Genomic DNA, 19,394 nt, shown 5'->3' on the forward strand with positions numbered 1-19,394 from the left:
TATCCTTTTGTAGTCATGAACCAAAATCCTCCACAATCCTATCTGTCGATAACCCCTGCCTGTGGTGCCTTAAGAAATCTGAAATGAAACCTGGGGAATAGTTTCCAGTAAAGTTGCCATTCTCTCCAGTAAACACAATGCCATTATATCTGCCTGTAATGAAATCGACCAGCATAGGCCACTCCGTCTCATCTGCAGTCATTGCCGGCACTCTGGAGATGGACTCCCTGTACGCATTCACTGTGTTGAGTGTTTTATCAGCAAACAATGATTCAATGCTTTGTGGTCTGCCACAAGCTGTGCTTCTCACACATCAAGTGGAGTGCTCTCAGAGAATACTTGGGGTGAGATGCGGTGGGGGTTGGTGTCTAAGGACAAAGTCTCTTTGCACTGCAGGAATAGTGCTGACTGAGCCATTCGGATAGATGGACTATGTCTGTATTCCAAGCCCATGCGAGGTTCAGGAGTCCTATGTGAAACTAGCGGTGTTTGCCAAAGGGGGGAAAAGCCAGGGTAAAACAAATTCATTGCTTCAGCACAGTTGGAAAAGCCTGACAGCCAGACCTGTCCACTAAAGTCCTCAGTTAAGTTTTCAAAAAGCTTTTGACATTTGTGGACATATAATACCCTAGAGCTATATAGTACACTTGGTTTATATTCTCAAATGGCTGCAAGCTCCAAATTTGACTTTTGACACATGCATGAGATTCATATATGGAAAATATTTCACTTCAGGTCAGTCCCTCAGACAGCAGCACAATCTACTACAGAATCATCTTTTGTGTCTGTAGCTGCCATTTTATTTGACCTTCAAAACTACATACAGTAGTGAAAGAGAAAATTGACTGGCAAATTAAAAAAACAAACATACTTTACCACAGTGTAGTTCCCCATATTGACCTGCTGATGAACTGTTACTTTTCCACCCAAAATCTTCAACATAGTATTATACTTTTTAATAGTTAAAAAAAAAGAGTGCACATGCAAGAAAGCAAGTTTCACACAGTGTTATGTATGCTCTCTGAGGAGGTTTATCAACTAGCTCAAAGAGAAAGGTAAGTTTCTTACCCAGCATAAATATAATACACTACAAGTTCTTATAAAGTTTTTCACTCATAGATATTCAGATTCCCTGCTTTGTTAAGAATAGCAGGGTGATATTAGCACTGCTGTCTGCCCGCACGTAATATGCAGATACAATCTGTTTGATTGTCAAACTTACAGGAGTAAAATTACATGGAGTTTTTTTTAAGTATCTTGAATAGGTTTTAGCTATGTAGACATTCACTGCAAACTTTACATCATCTCAGCATATAAGCGTAAAGCCATTTGATCATATTTCCCTTCGAGGTGAGAGTGTGCTTACAAAACTATAGACAAAATTCAGATGGACATAATCCGATGTGAGTAAGGTTTCTTTATGGAGTCAACATATTTTCTCTTATCGCCATCAAAACTGGCTTTAACCATAACAAAGAGTTTAAAAACCATCCTTGGGTTAAATTTTTACTAGGGCAGGTGGTGTGCAATGATAGGTATCTGTATCAAATGATTATGTCATTCTGTAATGACTGTGAGTGGATGGTTTACAGTTTATGTTTGAAGATAAGCTACATAGAGTGAAGTAGCATGCTGCATTCTGATCGATGCATCACAGTGGTCACACATTCCCAACCTGCAAAAGTTACAGTCCTATAGCTATTAGGGATGGGAATTTCAAGCAAAACTACGATTCGAAATTTGCTCTGCGCTATTCGATTTTTCTTCGACTGTAGTTGTATTTACATGTTTCCCCATGTTCACACAGGGAAATCTAATACCAGGACAGCTTTACCTACAAAGCTCTGGACCCCTGAAAGCAGCTTGTTCTTCTTCTAACCACATTATTCAATGCGGCTGGCAAGTAGTTTTTGGCACATTACCGCCACCTTCTGAAGGGAGTAAGGCATTACAGAACGGTGCTGCGGAAAACTGGAAATAAGGAAGAACTAAAGTTGCATGTACTAATTGATTCTGGAGATTAAAACAACTATTCAAATATTCAAAATTTGTGACCCATCCCTAATAGCTATTAACCCATCATTAAAATTACTTTTAAAATGAGCCCTAACCCCCTAACCCACTAAATCTGCCAATAGCCCAGAACTGACAAACCAAAGTCTGGCTCCAGAAAGGACATTTCATGTTTTATATTACCCAAAAGCCACTGTAGGTTTTCCTCAGAAGGGGAGGGAGAAGCGAGAGCCTCCAACCCACACGGCCATACACGCAGTTTGTTCCTACTCTCCATCCATCCATCCATTATCTATAACCGCTTTATACTGAACAGGGTCAAGGGGGGGCTGGAGCCTATCACAGCTCACTTTGGGCGAAGGCAGGGTACACCCTGAACAGGTTGCCAGTCTATCACAGGGCCAACACATAGACACAGACAACAAAGTCTATTTATGCGTTCAGTCACCCCTAAAGGTAATTTGTAGAATTACCAATTAACCTGACATGCATGTCTTTGGATGGTGGGAGGAAGTCAGAGTATCCAGAGAGAACCCACGCTGGCACAGGGCGAACATGCAAACTCCACACAGAAAGTGTGGAAGTGTGTCGGACCCAAACCTCCTTGCTGTGAAGCGACAGTGCTAACCACTGCACCACTGTGGCACATGTGACACTGTTCCTCTCCTATAATACGATATTTGTGCTGCTAATTACATTTAGGCACAAAAATGGTGGTTAGAAAATGGAAGTGACCAGCAGTCTCCTGAACCCAATTGCTGCAGCCAACTCGCTTCCTCCAAACAAGGAAATACTCCCATTATGTAGATGTCATCTGAACTGTGCCTCTTCTGCAGGATACTAGAGGGTCATTATTTATACAACTGCTCGAGATCGCTTACCTTTAAAAATAACTGTTGGTTGTAATAATAGTCTTAGTGAGAATCTACAACCTCACTGCCAAGATGCCACTAAATCCTACACATTGCTCCTTTAAAATACAATCTTCAACAAATTATGATTTGATGACTTTGATACATTTTTAGACAGCAGCTAAAAAACAAATCAAATATACGAACTCTGATGAAATGCAACCATTACTAACCAATTTAAAATAAACTATTTGTGTGGTAACATTTTTAACCGCTTATTTATATAAACTATAAATGGTTTACAACACACTGCAGTTTGGTTGTAGCAAATAAGGATATTTTAAATGCTTTTTAACATTTTTATAAACGACTTAATACTTTCATTGAAGTGTATCTGATGTATATATAGCATGGGCAGACGTGAATATGTTACCAAGTATTTCTTTACTAATCCATTGCCAGCGAAACACACTGTTAGACCCAGTCTGTTAATGCAGATATACTGTAGCTGCCTCGCTTCATAAAATACGTGCAGATAAAGGTATCAGTTTTACAGCACACAGTGTAGTAAAATTTGTGATTGAATGTAAACTCTAATGCATTCAGCATAACTTTTAGAAACTGCAGACACACCCATACTCCAGTCTCCATAAAAATGATCCGTTAATGTTGTTTGTTGGAAATCTTAAATAAAGTGACTTAAATGTATAGCAATTGAGTCTGGGTGTGTCTGAACTGATGGTTATAAACAAAGTTATATCAAACAAATGTGATTTACTAATCTTGTTTTGTTTTATTACATGCATCTTCTTCAAGGTTGATTTGATAACACCTGCAATACAATTCCACATCCTTGGATACTGTTACTCTCCAAGAATGTTTATTTAAAAAAAAAGACAAGTTTAGATTTTTTTTTTTCTCAGTGGCAATTATCAACATGTTCAGTCGATGCATTTCTATTGTGCCACACAATTTCCACAAACCTCAAGAATTGGCTCTGAAACGGAGTGGTGTTATGGTAGTACCTCCAGCTTTGGGCTGCATGCAGATAAAAACACAAGTAAAGAGCATCCATCATTTTAAGTCTTGTTGAGACTGTCAACTTAATTTAAATTTTGATCTGGTAGTCATATCCAGATTATATCTAGATGTATTTATGAAAGTCGGAAAAATTTTATTTTTGCAAACCACGTCTAAATCACATTTTGAGGTGGTTTGAAATGCTTTTCCAATCAGATTTGTACAGATACATCTCAGTCCGGACGCTGTGGTGGTTCAAATCAGAATTTTTGCATTACTTGCAACACGACGCACAGTGGCGACGTCATTGTCAGATGGACAGAGTGAGCAGAATCTATGGTACCACTAGCAGAGTGCTATCAGAGGGTGTAGATTTTGGCCGTATGGAAGACAATGAGAACAATGTTCTGTGGAGTGATGCTAAAATAAATTGTCTGCAGGCACTTTGGGGGGAGGCTTCTATCCAGGCAAAGTTTGAAGGAACCTACTGGAACAAGACAATAGGTGTTTAGGGACCAAACAATTCTACGGACTTTCTTGAGAGGAACCACCCCCCAGAGAGTTTCTCCCAGAAAGAAATAGTTTTTAACGCCTTTTGCAGTTTGCATTAGCACCACAAATAGGAACTGTGAAATGATGTAGCACAGTGTAAACAGAGCGACTTTTGATATTTCTCATTGTTGAATTAAAGTCACGCTTCAAAGTCTTAATAAAGCCTGAACTTTGTTGTCAGTCAATTTCTCATTATTGTGGGCCTCAATTTGAAACGTTTCCCTGTAGTGTTATAAACGACTTCGTTCTCAGCTATAGTTTTCCCATCAGCTTACTGTTTACACAGGGTTTTAAACATGACGGTTGCCTGTGCTCCTGGGTTTGACCAATCACTGTACACTTACATAACTGCAGGTCCTATCGTAACCGGAACGTACCGACGCAGGGGTAGGATCTTGAAAAATACCACTAAAAGGACATCGGAACTTAATAGGTTCTAAATTCCTTCCGTGCGGATCAAGAAATATCTTCATTTGTCACGCTTCCACTTTGAGACGCCTCGTCACTTGTGTAGTTATGCATATGTCGTTACCACAGCAACCCAGATAGGTTGCAGATAGGCTGGTGATGTCAAGACACATTAAATCCCAATCACTCACGTGCAAATAACAGTGCGGACACTCTGTCCTAAAAATTAGATCCAATTTATCTATAGGCATATCATTAGCTGTTTGTAAAATGGGAAACACACCTCACAAAGGACAACATACAAATAAACACTTAAAATGTTCTTATATTTGCAATGGGCCATATTTTTATGTTGTGAAGCATTTATTGAGTGTTTATATACTGTTTAATGCTCCAGCTAAATATCTACCGCCACTCTTTTTCACTGTCAAACCAGAGTAGTTCACTCACCAGACATGTTGTGACTGCACTTCCTTTGTATCTACCTCTACTTCTGCTCCAGCGTTAATAATTTATCGGCGGTACATGTATGTGGCATCCTTGTGAGCTGTGCACAGATCAGGTACACCCTTGGGCAAGAGATTTCTGCATCAGTGCTTCATTGGCTACGGCTTGACGTGAGCTTCAAATACACTGTACTAAACTCCTCCTTCCTCACACAGAAATCCACCTGAGATTCAAGAGCTCTCCCCCTTAATTCCTGTGACCCTGGACTGTGGTGGTAGTAAATTTATGAGGCAGCAGACAGATTGACAGCAATTGAATAATCCGCGGTATTTATGAGTGCAGTGGAGGACCTCCAAAAGTAGTCGAGGATAATGAAAGATGATGCTGATGTTGTGTGAAAACACTGAGTGGAAGAATTGTGAGTCATATTAAAGTAATCTAATTTTGTGGAGTCAAATGCATATTGGGGTGTATGAAAGAAGGAGCTTTGGCTCGAAGTAGTACGGAGCTGTCAATTTAATAATGTGTTCCTCCTGGTGCAGAATATTATTCAATTCGGCAGAGAATAAAACCTGATATGACAAGAAAATTCCTCCGCAAACCTCTTTATTGTCCCTGGCAGTAAGGCAAGATGGCTTCTGAATGACAAACAATGAGAGGAAAAAAGCATGCTGCTTTGTAGAATGAGTACATTCATAATGTATAGCCAATTTAATTTAGACAAAAAACACAAGCTTCTCCTTGAACTAAAATTTCACCCGAAAACTCATATGGAGCCTGTGCAGAAGAAAGCAAACACATGCAATGGCACACTCTATACAAATTCTAGTAAGCTTGGAATTGTCCAGACAAATGCTTTGATTTGTAAAACAGTATACATTTTTCTGCTGGAACATTCTGAACCGACATCTTGGAAAAACACACCATGCCCGGAAAGTTAAATCAATCACAACTTTCATTAGAGTCGAGCAAAGATCTCTTCGACACATCCAAATGTACAGAGAGTGAAATGGATATATTCAACAACAACACATTCTGGTGCGTGCTGGGGAGGAGGAGGAAGGGGGTAACCTTAGACAACATGCCAACAGTGGAGACTCTTTAAGTAATATGATTAGTGGACAGCTTGTGTGCAACAGGATAGTCTCATTTGCAATGCTGGTCAGATTGACTGTTTACTGTAAAGGGTTCCCAGTACTGCAATGTGGGATTCACACATTATCTTTTAATTAACTGTCATTTCAATACATACAATAGATACATTTTACAAGAAATGGGAGCAAACACCATCTCTGTCAAGAATACTTACCATCTCACTAAGTAGTAAGTGTGAGAGGCTTCCAGGTTTGTTTGTTTGTTTTCTATATATTTTTATCTTCTGGCATATAACTCTATCATATTAAAGTGGTTTGTCGTGGTGGGTGGTTTGTAAGGGTTAGGGTTGGAGGAAGGGATGTAGTTGGCACCGGAGTATGTGTGTCTGTGTGTGTGGGCATATGAACTTGGCAGAGACACGAGATGAGAACACACACTCACCCATTCCATTGTCTCCTGGTGATTGTACATTACGGTTCAGCCCGGGTGGTGTGTTTCTAAGCCCTGCGATGCATTTATCATCCAATGGGAGGATTAGAGATGAACACGCAACAGGATTTGAGCTTTTTTTTTTTTTTTTTTTTTTTTTTACTGGAATGGCTCAATTTTCATCACTCCTTCAACAGAGTTAGGGTTTAAGGGATGGTCAAAATTGTGAGATTGCCATTTCAGTGGGTTCTAAAATAAGCGGAAATGTATGTCAGATATTATTTAATAAGTATAACCTACAGACAGCATTGATTTCTGATATCATCTTAATCTGGTGACAGTGATTAAACTCACGCAAGAGGAGCAGTGAGTTTGTGATTGTCTGAAATGTTGAAGCCTATGTGACTTGTGACAATACTTCACAGTCTCAAAGAATGACATTAAGACATGGCATGAAATAAAGGTTAATTCGGTAAAATAATATCCATATCCCTTTTTTAAACAATTTTTACTTAATTTAATCAAGTGACATCACTTAATCAACATCAGCACCTGAGTAACGTGTTTTTGAGAGCAGTGAATTTGTCATTTCAGTTAGTACCTGAAACTTGAGTGGAGTGTGAACATCACATTGTGCCTTAATTTTTTTGGGGAACAGAACGAAGTCACAGGAAGCCAAACTGGTGAGTAGGGTGGTGGGCAGCTACAACTGTGCTACTGTTGGTGAGAAACTTGGGTGTTTTTAACACACTGAATGTTTTCGCTCAGACTCAGAAGATCATTTAGAACTCTATGTTGAGAGTCTGACCCTGGGGAACAAATTCAAGGTGCACAACCCTGAGAATGTCAAAGAAACCCCCTTGGTTTTGCTCCGGAGCCGCCTTTTGTGGTCTTGGACAGTGACGTTCTGCCCTTCATGAAAATGTGAATGCCACTGAAAATTCCTCAACTGTCTTGCCTTAGGCTTTTTATAGCATTCAAAGGGACTCTGTTGTTGATTTCTTGAGTTTAACACAAAATGTGATATGTGCTCAACCCTATGGTGACTTTGCAAAAGCACCCATGCCAAAGGTCCCAAAACATATCTCTTGTTTTGATGCTGATTAAGAGATGTATTTTGTTATTCTCTCTGACAAAGCTTCCCCCTGCTCCATGCACATTTGCTCTATTCGTCTGCAACAGCAGCAGTCTTGATTTCATGTATTTTGTATTTTGTCAATATAGAACCTATATTGAGGCTCGATAAAGAAGTTTGCTTAAAAATGTACTATGAATTTTTCAATATGCAGATACAACTCAGAATTATTTAACCTATTTAATAAATATATCAACCCTAAATAAAATATAATCCATTGATTAATTGTGTACAGGTGGAAGGGAAATTTACAATGCTGAAAGAGGTTAACGGAGCTCTTGGGTCTACTGCTGCCACCAGGTTTCTGACACCATTTGAAGTGTGTGCGAGTAACAATGAGGTACGTCTGGGGTCTCTGTGGTGGAACCTCTGAGGGTGGGATTAATAGGAGAAGGGGTCTGCTGATGCATGCTCTTGCTCCATTGGGTCTCTATAATTCACATTGTCAGCTGAAGAGTCAGTGCTGAGCACCAACCCGGAGCTGTCTCTCATCATCACAGAGAGTCAAGAGCCTGTCAGAACAGATGAAGCCACCGGCTCAGCACTGTCGAACAACATTGAACCGTAATTCACATTCTCTCACCCCGACAGGCCTCACTAAATCCAGGTCCTGCCGTGAGACTCTAGACTCTGCTCAATGAAGCCCCGTGTTGAAACCACAGGAGAGGCACTTTACCATGAACCAGATTAGCAATGATGAGCTCACCTTTGCCTGCCCATCACATGATATTGGCACCAATAATTGGTGTGTTGCTTTCCACAGTGGCTCAATATGTGCCCGTGCATGAATTCTCAAACTGTAAAAAAGACAATTAAGACATATCTTTTCAGTTCATGGCTTATTCACCATGTATCAGATGTGTGACACGTATAATAATTTTTTCTCAACATTATTCTTGTGCAAATTATATTTCAGCAATACCAAAATAAAATTCTGAGGGGTTGCCGGGGATTTAATCAACGTAATGATACATAGCATCGCACTGCAAAGTCCTTTTGCCACAGCCTAAAGAGGCGTGAGCTCATCTGACCCAGAGAAGCTGGATCTCACAACAATTATAAGCTACAGCAGCCCAATATTTGTGCTGATATACACATCCTGGCAGATGCATAAAGCAGCAAAGCCCCCATGTACCTCTTACAGCAAAATAATTCCTGTGAGTATATTTAACTGAGAATTTCAACACCATCAGCATATAGAATCCACATCTGTGTTTGAGTGTCTTGATTAAGCTATAATGAACAAGTGGGGATGCTACATTCAGCTCAGGGATTGCTGGTGCCCAGTGTCAGACCTCATTTATAGCACTAGGCTCCATGATTGGCACCTCAGTCTTCAGGAAACCTCAGGGCAATATGAACACCAGAAACTGTCTGAAGAAATGATGTTTCACAGAACTACAAGCTATGAGGAAAAAAAAGGCACAACCAATGAAAAATTATAGAAGGAGATCAGTTAGGTAAAAATAAGAGTACTGTGCTGAGACATGGTAATTTATTTGAAAGATATTTATAGTTGGACACAATGCGATTCAAATATATATATGCATATATATGAAACTGCTCTTGCGGAGACATTGGTTGATTTAACATAACAGCAGTTTAGGATTGTTAATCACCACACCATCCATTGCTTTAGCATGCTGCTGATACATATGTAGAATTCAAATACATATTTAATTTGCTCCAGGCTTGTGTGCAAGAGAACAAATTACAAAGCAGAAAAAGAACTGACATATTAACATATGTCATCTGCCAGGCTCTGGTTTTATGTTAGTGGCTCAATTAAATGCCTATTCAAATTCTCCAAGCACGTTTCTAAAAGCTGATTTAGACAAGTTATATACATAACTGTGTGAATGGTTTCCCATGATGCATGAAACTCATAGTTCTGTGCTTTATATGTTGCATATAAATTTATGCAAAAACATGTGTTGTGTTGACAAGTAATTCATCGTTCGGCCTATTTGCCACGTTGTTCCACAAGATAAATTTGAGGAAATTGTTCTGTGCACTGCCAGCTTTACTTTCCTGTATGAATGGTGTTATACAAATAAAGTTTCTTCTCCTTACATTGTCCAGTGTGGAACAACTGATGAATTCCTGCGCTGGGTGCATCTATGTGTGTCTAGATGGGGTTTCCAAGGATAAAAACAATTAAATGCATTAAATACAAAAAAATCTATCCATCAACAATATAAAAAAGAAGAAGAAAATAATTAGAACCTTCTTGGACAGTAATTAGATTGAGCAAAAAAATAAATAAAAAAATAAATAAATACAGAGGAACACTATATCAAGCACAGGCTTTTAATCAGGCAGAGAGATCACTGTCTACCAAGCCGAGACAATTTAGAGGAAGACCTAAGCAAATGTAAAAGGGTGGTAAAGTTGCATACAGACACACACAATCAAACCAAAAACATAAAGTGCAAGGTGGAAACACAGCGAACGACAACTTAACCGTGCATTAGATAACAAGTGGTCATTTTTTTACCCCCCCCCCCCCCTTTCTGGATCCAGCTCTGGCCTCGGACACAGGAAAAAAAAAAGCATTTGTTGGAAGATGGACAGTAAAGATTCAGCTCTACTACTGCTAAGAACAAGAGACCCGAAATATAAAATAAAATAATTAAAAAAAAAACACTAAATAGGTGGTCAAAAAGGGTTTAATAAAATATTACCTTGGCTCATAAAGTGGTTTAAATCAGTTCTGATTTGTAGTAGGGAACAGGACAGGAAGTCACAACAAGCCAGAGTATACGCTTGCAGACGACTGAAACACCTGGCCTACAACATTAAAACTAATCAGTCAAACTTTAAATCAAAAAGGGCCTTGGTACACAAGGACAATTCACAACAGCAGCTCAAAATGATTCATCACAGAGAAGAGCAGCAGTGACCAACTGACCTGAGGGTTTGTCAGTTAGGCCTAGAGGAGCCTAAATGAGCTACACCCGATGAGTATTGGGAATTGATCGAGCTCACAAGGTGGTCTGGCCTTTAAAGTCCTACTACAACCCCTATGTAAATGTCATTATTACTTGGAAAAAAAAGAATGGCGTCCTGCAAATTTGTTTTAAATGAGACACTAGTAATCCTATAACCCATACTGTTTGAAGAAAGTGTGATTTAAACTATTATTGCTTGTGCTAATTTGAGGAGCGGTTTGATATTTACATAAAAAAATAATTTAAATTCTGATATTGGTAATTTGTCCTCAGCTCACAATTTAATTGTAATAATGGTAAAAACTAATTTTCTACTGTTAAACAATGTCTTTGAGCTATGAATATGTAAGTATCATGTTAATTTAGAGTTGAAAAGAGAAACTTTTTTACATCTAACATTTGTTCTACTTCTTTACTAATGAACCTTTTTAAAAGGGTCTGTAAGCAGAGAAAAAAAGCTGCAAACTTGAAACTCCACTCATATCACTGAGTATACTGAAAAAACGTATTAAGTGTCTAGTGTGTATCAAGTTTATATGTAATTCAGTTTCAAGACCTTATTGCTTAGATCCAGGGGAAGATTTATCATTAGGGTTTATTGTTTGAACTTTGGCATAATCCTTTTAAGTGTTTTTAGAAAAATAATCTTCATGGTGTAGGGGAAATTATAAAGCATAAAAATAATCATCTATCACTGTCTTGATCACCAAGGTGCATGCACTGTATCGTATAAATTGCTGCCATGCAATGCTGTGCAATAAAACAATTGAGTGAAATATTCATTTTTTAAAAAATGGGACTAAAATGCCATTAAACAAGTTCAGAAAAAGAACAGGGACAGACAAAAAGCTGTTTAAGTCGATGTTATAGATATCTGCTGCTTTATTTTTACCTTTGTTTTTTTCAAAAGTGTACAGTTGTCACACTCTCTGCGTATACTCCTTATTCTTCCGAGCCAGGAGTCCCTGTCTCTCCATCTTTCTTTATGTGTGTGTGACCATGTATGGCTTTTATATTCCGCTGTGGACTTAAAACTGAATACACACTAACCCATGGGGACATGCATCACTGTGGGGACCAAAATTGAGGTATCCAGGGGTCCAGGCTGCTTTTGAGTATTAAAACTTAGTTTTAAGGTTTAAGTAAGAATTCAGCTTAGGTTAGGGTTAGGGTAAGGATTAAGGGTAGACATTTAGTTCTGATGGTTAAGGTTAGAGTAACGAGTACAGTTTGGTGTACAGACGTCGGGCACCTCTTCAATCCCCTCCACTTTAAATACAGGCATCATCTCCTCCACGCTGCCAAATCATATGCTTCCTTTTACGAAAAGAATACAAAAGAACTCAAATTTCCACTTGTGTTTTGAGTTCAAGAGTTGAGACATGTGTGCTGACATTTTCAGAAATAGCAGAAGTACGTCTGAGGATCCCAAAGGCCCCCTTTTCCCTCCGTGATTATGCTTTCGCAGGTGCTGCATTACATCAGGTGCCTGCCAGCCTGCTAAATTGTTAGCCTCTGGCTTCTAGAGTCCATCCATGTTGATGTTACCGAGCAACGGTGTTCTCATAACTTCACTACTTTAATGCCAAGCATACCGTGCACACCACTCCCACTGTTGTAACCACGTGCTCACTGGGTTCATTTGAAGGAAGCAGTAGACTCGACTACTCAGTCACGCTATAGCTGTCTTATGAATAATTCAATCTCTATTTCGAAGTTTTTTGCTAATTTGTTTCTCCTCTGCCTTCTGTTTTCCCAGGCTCCTGTCTCCATCAAACTCCGTCCCCGGAAACAAATATGGATATGCTCAACACCCACAAAACTCTGAACTTCTTTTGAACACGCTTATTCCCTTACTAATTCCTAGGCCTGGTTCTGCTCTATTTCCCTCACCTGCTGAGGACTTACACCGGCAACTTCAAACTCCCCATCTCCCTAGACTCCTTTGGCATCTCCATCAAACAATCAGACTCTCCTACTAAAACAATAACAATTGGTTAATAGAATTATTCCTGGTTGCCATGCTACTCCATGTGTCTGCATTTGAGTTCTATAAAGTAGGCCCGTAACAACACTTGATATCATGTTCAAATTGTAGAACTTTCTAGGATAACAGAAAAAAAACTTCGGTCAAAAGGACTACTTCTCCGATGACATGTACACTATAACCTCCCACAATCCAAAGATTTGGCTGTTTGTTACATAGTAGATACCATGTTGAATTAAACTATTCGAACAATTTTGAATGACAGCTATCTCTGTTCATCCACTATATAGTAATAATGAATCGTAGGATTAACACTGTCTAGTTAATTAATAAAATATTTTCTGAGGTTGCTCCTGAATAAATATAAATTTTCTGACTGATCAAACTCAACAAGACATACAATTGTGAATAATTCAAATTTATGATAAGCTGTACCTTTTTTTGTTGCTATTTTTATGGGAAATAGTACCATTTACACTGCAATAGAGAGAACATAATCAAGTCGAATGACATTTATACATATGTCCCAAAATCGCAGATTTGCCTCTTAAGGCTTTTACCGTCTGTACAAACTATAGCACCCTCTATGCTGAGATGCTCTATTTAGATAAAGAAAAACTCCACAAAAATACCCTTTAATGGCAAAGAAATGTGAGAGCACAGCAAGAGCAATTTTGGAGGGACAATTATCTGTACATAAGCAGGCAAGCATCAAAATGACAATAGTAAGTAAACAAAATTAAAGAATATGGAATGCACATGTCTTTGATGTTGCCATACAACCCTCGACTCCAAGAAGATTTAAAAGCTCGACAGACTGCACATTAGAGGAAATACTTGACACTGGTCACAAAGTGAGACAAGACAAGAGCGCTATTCAAAGAGGCATGGAAGAGATAAGAGATGCCAGCAGAGGATAAAGCAGGTAATTGGAGACTACACATGGTGTGAGGACAGTTTTGAAGAAATACAAATCAAGGACTGCTTATTTTTCCTGACAAGGACCACTTGTCTCCATTCAAGTAACATAAACTGTTGTAATGCTGCCTCTAATGCTTCCTCTCCAAGAGGAGGTTGGAGGATGATTGGGGTGACATTTAGGACCACAGTTTTGCATCCTGACTCATGTTAAAGAACAAACCCTCACATTCTGCAACGAGCCACTCTACCAATACATTTCAATAAGGAGAAATCATTAGAAGTGAATATCTATTTCTATTATCGTTTGAGTAATACATATTTTGGTGTTTTGACTCTGATGATGAGAGGCCACCTCTTAGAGCTATGTTCCATATGAGGGTAGAAGACAGAACGGGAATCCCAGGAGCGTAGATACTGGAGATGGTGCACAGGATTAAGTGATTTCTATTTTATTTACATTGTGCCAAATAGAACATAAGACATCTTAAGGCACTTAACACAATAAGTTCCTTACAACGTTGTAAAGAGGAACCCAACAATTCACAACTGGAAGGAGATAAACTCCCCTTTAACAGGAAGAAACCTCCAACAGGACCAGGCTTAGAGGGGCAAGGTGAGGTGAGAGTGGGGACGACTGATATAAACTTCAGTTGAAGCTCTCTGGATAAGCAGAAGGATGAGGTGGTGATGATGAGGAAGAGGATTGTGCTTCAGGAAGTCCAAAAGGCAGAATTACAATTCAATTTAAAGATCAGGGACGAGAAGCTGATTGGCTCCAAAAAAATGTAATGTGGGAAAGTGAACATGATGAAGAAAATAGAACAACAGGAATATCACATGGTCACCCACTGAACAATGAAATATGAGGGAACATATTTTTCATACTGAAGTTATGCACATGCTTAACTCAAAAACTGCAACAGAGGTGTGGGTATTATCATATGTGAGGCATGACTTTACTGCCTTGTAGTGGGTTAGGTAAATTAATGGCTTCTGTTTATTTCATTCATAAGGTGGCACGAAGGGCCTGTCTTTTTAATGAAATACTTGAACAGGCTAAAATGTGTTTAACTCTTCATAAAACGACAAGTATTGTTTTATTCTACCCGAGTCTAAGAGTTTATTAGTCAAAAAATAATTTGTATGGAGTTTTTCAAACAGTTAACATTGAATTATTTTAAATTTGATAACAACTGTTTCCTAACCTTGACCAAGTACCTCAAATTAATTGTGTAAAACCAAACCATAGGTGTCAAGATGGTTATGAGGTGATAAGCACAGTCAGTAACACAAACCGGGAAAATAACACAAAAGCTGTGTTCCAACACTCACTATTTTTTAGTACATAAGTGCTTTCACACTGACAAGTATGGAAAACAAGCAGTGCACTGTAAGTACCCGTATGGTGCACTCAAAACAATTCAAAAATCCAGTGTGAAACCCTGGACACTTTCCTCACTTAACGGTCGCTATGTTGGCTCTGTAGGAGACAGGGAGGAACCACCGACCTAAATTTTTTAATTAGTGCATCTCAGGAAGCTGCAGTGGTTGCAGAAGTGTATAAATGCCACCATACTGCTGTTGGACAAAAGGCATCAGTATTTGTATTGTATTGTGTATGTCAAACAGAGGGCACAAAAACATATTCATTTCAGGGTAAAATAATCAAAGCTGGCAGATATGATGGGAGGTGATTTGTTCAAATGTTACGGTTATGTCCGGTAAGTGCAGAATGGCAGTGTGCACTTTGAGACCACCCTGTTGAAATTCAAGTACTACACAAGTATGAGTCCTAACATGTAAGAGTACCATATATTTATGTACTATGGGAAGTGGACAGTTTGGAACACAGCCAAAGATAGACCTGTAAAATAATGACCCACAAAGTCCACTGTAAATATCCATCAGTTTGCAGATGACATCCTTCTGTACTAAATGTCTGTTGTCACTGTGGTCCAATAGGGATTAGTATTAGTCAATTATGAATGATTACTTTTTTTCTTTACCCCTTAAATGAGTATTCCACAAATTGAACATAGCACTTCCATAACATATAACATTGTCAGACTTAGGATAGTCAGTTCAAAATGTTTTCAAAAATGACCAAAATTGATGTAACAGTACGAGATGAATTGTGATTTCAACACATTCTCTTTTCAATGCAACTCATCTCCTCAGACAGGTTAGGACATTTCTTTCTAATTCTAATGGCTAACTTTTTTTCATTTTCAAACTTATTCTTTAGCCCCAAGTGATAATGCCTCAAGTGATGTCACTTGATGAAATAGCATCAATGTAATGATGTAAAGTCAGATTTTGACTGTGAACAACAATGGCACTTCTCAACACCTGTAATTAGAGTTGTTCAGATGTGTAAAATTGACAATTTCCCTTTTATAAAGTTGTCTGGATAATCCGAGTAACCTGTTGCATGTTTTTAAATTCTGATATCGAAAGCTTAAGACAAGCTAATGAGTGGACCAAGGGATGACATCCGCTTTGTCAACTACTTTTTACATGGGAAAGAATAAACTTTTCACACCCAAGATTAAATTTGAATGAAATGGAATTATCCTCTAAACTAGCTGAAGTTAAAAGTTTATTTGAAATTTCTGTCCCTTTAGAAATTTCACAGAAGAAAGTTAAAGGGATTTCTTTTTAAACCTTTTAACATTCAAGTGCTGTTTTGTCATATTCTGAGCTTGAAAAACCAATTTTATCTGATCTAGGTCACCCTTTGAAAGTAAAATGCTGTTAGCATTGAGAGGCATTTGCTAACCTTGTTTTTCTAATTTGTTATCCCTTATCTATAGAGATGCCACATGCCCACTCACTGAGTTCCTTTCACTGCTGGGAGCTGCCCACAGTCCCAGTCCTCTGCTATAGGACACAGAGCAGCACCACCAGGGTAAATTGGGGTTAAGTGCCTATATCAAGGGCAATTTGATGGTATGGGGGAGGGGGAGAAACATTCCTTATCCACTTTCTGTGCTCAGATTTTGACTGCTGACTATTTGGGATTTTAAATTAATCTGTGGTAACACATACTGTGTAAAATGTTAAAAGATATGTTCCACTTTTTGTTACACAGCTCTTCTCTAGATCAATGCCTGTATGATCTCCATTCATCTGAAATCACCCCTCTTTGAGACAGTAACCAATGTCCTATGTCTCTACTCAGGTGGCTCTGTGTGCCTCATGCAGCTCTTGCCAGGGGTTATGTAGTCACCTTAAGGAAGCTCCAGTGCACAGCCACCATCTACTGGCCCTTCTCGCCTGACCAGCTGCCGACTGGAAGGAGCCTCCAAGTTATCCTCTAAAGCTCAGCTTTAGCCAAAGCTCCCATGTGAGGTTTCCTGTGACCTCACTGAAGCGCAAGGGACAATCTCATCCCAGTTTGTTACTCTGATGTCATTATATTTTCTGACATCTGACACTTCTTCCATTCATGAGATACAGTATAAGCCTATTACAAAATATAAGAACAACCCAGGATTTAAAGTTTGCACAATAATGGGATCTTGCTCTTCTGATGGCTTTTAGTTTTTTTTTGTTACCACACTGGTTATGTAGTTGTTTATGTCTTTGAGATGAGGAACATATTTTTTTATATTCTCCTTTTTTTGTATCACAAATAAGTCAGTCAGTCCACCACAGCATTTTGCATCAGTGTCACATTTTGTCTCTCCGAGGTGTGAAAAAAAACTTGATCAGGTTTAGGAAAAAACAATAACTATGGTGCTCCTTGACCTATTCAGCAGTCCAGTAAATAGTCAATTATGTGGAATGAATTCCAAATATTTCTGTCTATGGAGGTGAAAAGAGCACAGAGAAAGGTTACAGAATGACATTCAAGAGCTCTTTAAACAGAAATTATTCCTAGTTCCCTCAAACATAATGTATACAACACATTTGACTTTTGAATAACAGCAAAAATGAATATTAGAAGTTTAAGCAGGTCTCAATAATCGTATGCTATTTGAGATGATGATTTACTTTTCTTCACTTGTACCCACATTAAAGATTGCCTCTAAAAGCTTTCCTCCGCTGGTGGCCGTATGCAGTTTCCAGGGTGATGGATGGAGCTTGCCTCTGATCGCTCCTTTTCATATTGTTCTCTGGCCACACAGGGCCGAGACCCACTCATTAATAAACCTCAGTGATTCATTTCCAAACCTCCCTCCTGTGTCTCTTCCCTTGTTGTCTGTGAAAAAGGCGCCCTCCTAATTAGTGAACACTGATGGAGCATCTGTAATGATCAGAGAAAAAACAATGCTGTTGCTGCTAAGTAGAAATCTATGAATACTCCTGGTGGTAGAAGTCTTCATCATTTTAGAATCTTATATATCAATGGCCATTTACCCTTTGAATCAAAGTAGTTGGCATTAATTAGCATGTCCATATTATGGCTATATTGAGAAAAATCTGTGTAATGAACTTGACATTTTCTTGTTCAACAAGTGAAATGCCCAGTGTCACTCACATCTCAGATTATGTGACATTTGGCACAACAATAGCTTTGATATAACCTGATCCCAAGACAGAGGTTCAAAAACATACTGGATTTCCATAACCTTGTCTTCGAGAAATAACAATTATTGTACATGTTACATGACAAAATATCTAAGCTTTTAGTTCAATATGCACCGAAACTTCTAGTAAAAGCATCAACCTCAGCCAGCAAGTCCGGCACTGAACATAATTCAGCCAGCAACTACTTTTGTCAGCACAATTTAACTGTGTAATATACACCATAGTCAAATAGTTTGTATATCTATTTGCTAATGCAAACAGTATAATTAACATTAGCGCAGCAAATGTAAAGAAAACCACAGTGTATGCAGCAGCACTGCTTCCTCTGACCTAGGACAAATTCAGATAGCCTCACCTAACAACTTTGCATATAGTGAATGAAAATCAAGTTAACAAGAACACATTATATTTATCAGTGTCAGTACAAAGACATGTGATATGGATTCCATCATCCAGTTAACATATCCAAGTCACATGTTAATACCAGGTGTGACTGGGGTGTTTGTGCCAAGCTAAGTTAACAAGCTTCTGGGTGAAACCTTGTATTTGAAGACTTGTGGAAAGTAGCTTCAATCTTCTTGTCTAGCTCTTGGTAATAGAGCTAATAAATATAATTTCCAAAACGACTGTGATGGTATACCATTTTTACCCTTGATATATATATCTAACGTTGCGAACAGAAAGAAAGATGATAGTCTTTACATATTCTGTCAAAACTCAGTCACTTTTATATTTTCACATCAGTCTTTCCAAGTCTTTATAATAAAACAACTTAACTGTAGTTGGAGGAATGTCAAACACTTTTAATTTGAAGAAACATGAAGCATTTTTGGGCAGAATAATACATTACATATCAATGAAAATTGCAGTTTTCCTCTTAAAATCACTGTTACATTGAATTTTAAAATTGTTTGTCATGAATACTGCAACATGAGTTATTCTGTTTGAAAGACCAGAGCACTTCAACTATAACATCCTTAATACATTTTTATGAAATGACCCTAAGTTACTCATAAACTGCTCTGCAAACAATTTATAGGTTATAAGATTAT

The sequence above is a fragment of the Brachyistius frenatus genome, unplaced genomic scaffold, assembly GCF_029030835.1.
Source record: "Brachyistius frenatus isolate BFR_SWC_R1_liver_20210118 unplaced genomic scaffold, ASM2903083v1 Contig_4, whole genome shotgun sequence".
In the NCBI taxonomy this organism is placed as follows: domain Eukaryota; kingdom Metazoa; phylum Chordata; class Actinopteri; family Embiotocidae; genus Brachyistius; species Brachyistius frenatus.